At 30.9% G+C, this 3,438-nt stretch overlaps 1 long non-coding RNA gene across 3 annotated transcripts; it reads right to left on the bottom strand.

The window, feature by feature from the left end:
- Window positions 1-589: 589 nt before the first annotated feature.
- On the bottom strand, window positions 590-3,173 carry LOC145630712 (uncharacterized). 3 transcript variants are annotated; one of them, XR_014112200.1, is made up of 4 exons: window positions 2,878-3,173; window positions 2,501-2,552; window positions 1,225-1,555; window positions 590-1,115 (listed from the first exon to the last, which is right to left on the bottom strand). It is a non-coding gene; the product is annotated as an uncharacterized LOC145630712 (long non-coding RNA). The 3 variants fall into 3 exon arrangements; XR_014112199.1 differs by having other exon boundaries at window positions 590-1,555; XR_014112201.1 differs by having other exon boundaries at window positions 590-1,555; window positions 2,521-2,552.
- Between the last annotated feature and the right edge of the window lie 265 nt (window positions 3,174-3,438).

The raw sequence follows: 3,438 nt of genomic DNA, 5'->3' as shown, positions 1-3,438 counted from the left end.
AACGTACGGTAACACTTTCAAAAGTGTTATTATAAACCCTTTTATGAATCACTTTTTACATTATTAGTATAATTTTTAAAATGTTACCTTTTATTTCTTATGTAACACTTATCTTTAGTAACATTTTTTAATTATATAGTATCACTTTATCCAACATTATGTATCATTTTTTCGAACTAATGTAACACTTTGTTGATTATTAGGTAACATTTATCAATCATGGTTTGACATATAGTATCACTCTATTCGATATTATATATCACTTTTTACAAAGTAATGTAACACTTTATAGATTAATAGGTAACATTTATTATTATTATTATTATTATTATTATTATTATTATTATTATTATTATTATTATTATTATTATTATTATTATTATTATTATTATTATTATTATTATTATTATTATTATTATTATTATTATTATTATTATTATTATTATTATTATTATTATTAAAATTATTATTATTATTATTATTATTATTATTATTATTATTATTATTTACTATGTTTTTTTAAAATATAAAAAAAAATTATGTACAACAACTATATGAATAAGAAATCAACACATATGATAGAAAATAATTTGGATTGAAATACTTTCATAATTCTCAAAAAAAAAAATCCATAAACACCGATTTTAATGTTTGGCCAAACAATATAATAATCCAAACACAAAGAATATTAAGTTCGATCTCTAGCTTGGAAAAAGTAAGGAAAAACAAACAACTTCCAAATTTCAAAAAAGACAGTAATAACAGTAAAGAGCATTAATAATAACAGCGTATAGCAACAGCTACACAGCTAGCTACCCGAACATCAAAAGCAGTAACAGATGCTGCCATCAGTAGTCTTTAGCAGCAACCAGCAGTAGCAGATAGTAGTGGAAGCTTCCAGCAGTAGCAGACATCAGTTGGTACCAGCAGTAGCAGAGCAGTGGCAGCAAACCGAATGAGCAAGAGTCAGCAACATATCAGACAACAGTAGCAGTAGTAACAGTAAAAGATAGCAGTAAAACAACGGTAGCAGCAGCAAAACAACGGTAAAAGTAAGTAGAGTTCTTCTAGCATCATAAATTGCTATCCCAATTCTTCATCTTGATCCAATTGATCTTATGTGTTAAAGCATCATATATCAAACAACCAGAACAAAAATGAAACAATGTAATAATAAGAGTTGATGCTTTTTAAAATATTATATATTAAATTATTAACCATTACCTCATTTCGATCCTGTTCATTAGAGTGTACAATCGAAATATGATCTGTAAGTTCTGGATTGGATGACACATTTTCAAGTGATCGAGTCAAAGTATCCAATACTTCCGGATCAATTTGCTTGAGTGTATTCATTAATTCTGCTACAGTTTCTTTCAAAATTTGGTCTTTATAGGGCTTTAAAAACTCATCGGGAATTATTGGTTTGTTGCTCTTTCCCCTTAGTGAACATATCCCCGGTTGCTTTTATTTTGTTCTATCTTTGTTTGTCTGGCTTTTATTTTGTTCTATCCTTGTTTGTCTAGCTTTCTCAAAATCTGCCATCTGGATCTTGCTTCTTACAAAGAACATACAAGAGAGTTAGTTGGCGAACATCATTGATGACAAACAGGTTTTTGGAGTGTCAGACACCTAGCAGAGTATTTAATATATGCATCTAAGTTAAAGATATCATTATTCTCACTACACTTAAATTAAATGAAGCCGACTACGACACACACACTCCCCTTTGCATATTTTAGTTCTGAAATTCAACTTAAATTCAATTCTGAATTTATGATTTCAGTTCTGAAATTCAGCTCTAAATTCAGTTCTGAATTACAGCTCTGAATTCAGTTCTGAATTTCAGCTCTGATTTCAGTTCTTGATTTTAGCTCTGAATTCAGTTCTGAATTTCAGCTCCGAAATTCAGCTCTAAATTCAGTTCTGGATTTCAGTTCTGAATTTCAGCTCTGAATTCAGTTCGGAATTTCAGCTCTTATTTCAGTTCTGAATTCCATTATTCTTGTAGCTCAATATAGAAGACAGGATGTTAAGAGGGGAAAGAAATGGTGATAGTGGTAGGAAATTGGGAGGCTCAAGGAGAAATGGCAGTCAAATGATAATGCATCAGGTCTGATTTGAAAGAAAATTGACCATTGGAAGTATGCTCTAGCAATACACCATAATATCTTAATCTGAAATGAATATGTATGCTGTCCTAGAGAAGCAAGAATATTAGGCAAGTTCTAGATTATTAGCTACTGAGGCAAAAATATTTTTCTAATCTGTATTAATCAGAAAGTCTTGAGTTATATACACAAAATAGGCAGATTTTTGCATAAAAATAATAGATATAAAAACAAAGTTATCATAGTAGAAAGGGTACAAATAAGATTTAAAACTAGGATATACAAGCCAACCACCCTAAGATTCCAAGGAATTAATGTATTTTCCACATTGATTTCAATATAAGCCAAAAAAGAAAAAAATGAAAGAGACAGGAACGAAGAAAGAGCACCTGACTGGAAATTCGAGTACCTTGAGCATAGAAAGAGAACCTCAGCACCTGACTGCACATAAAACAAAGTCTAGATTAATTTAGAAATTCCTAGTAGAAAGGGTATTGCAACAGTTAGCTAATTATAATTTGGGTCCTAATGAAAATAAGAATGACCCTATGAATATTCAACAAATCTTGGGTATTTGACTGCCACTATAATATCAAACCTCAAATCAAACCAACTGCAAAATAGAGGTGCTCTATCGCATAAAACTAAATTTAACCACTAACTTACAAAAAAAATAACACAAGTTCAAATAGAAATATAAAACACTACAATGATAGTTTGTCAAAATCACATAAGAAAACAATAAAGAATGAAAGCATTAACTTACCCCAAAAATCAGGAAGTCTAGGAAAATAGGTAGCCTGATCTGATCCTTGGACCCATTTTAGTATTAGGGGAAGGGAACCTGGAATCAGCAATGATGCAGGAAGAATAGGTGGTTTAACACCAGGTCTCCACATTGCATATGTTGGCCACTAATACCTTAATTCTCTCATCAATCAAACTTTATGTTTGTTCGTTGCTCCTCAAATTGTTGATAGTATATCCATAAATTTGCATTATGTGTGATAGTTGACAGAAATTCAAACGAGTGACTAACCCCTCTCCCAACTCTCTCTCACACACACACACACACACACACACACACATGAATGACAAAGTCTAAATCTTTTATGTAGATTTGGCACCTCTGTGACCTCCTGTAAAGTGCGCCTTTTAGCTTTGCTAGTTTTATTCGTTAATGGTTTGGAGGTCCCTTTCTGTCTTTATGATGAGACGATTGTGCTTCTAATACATTTCCTCCCTTCTCTGCATCATTGTTTTCATTAAAAAAAGTACAGCATAGATCATGTTCACATATAAAAAGAGATACTTACTCTAGGAAATT

This window comes from Chenopodium album, chromosome 5 (genome assembly GCF_948465745.1).
Source record: "Chenopodium album chromosome 5, dcCheAlbu1.1, whole genome shotgun sequence".
NCBI lineage: Eukaryota > Viridiplantae > Streptophyta > Magnoliopsida > Caryophyllales > Amaranthaceae > Chenopodium > Chenopodium album.
This window is presented reverse-complemented; position numbering and strand designations above follow the sequence as displayed.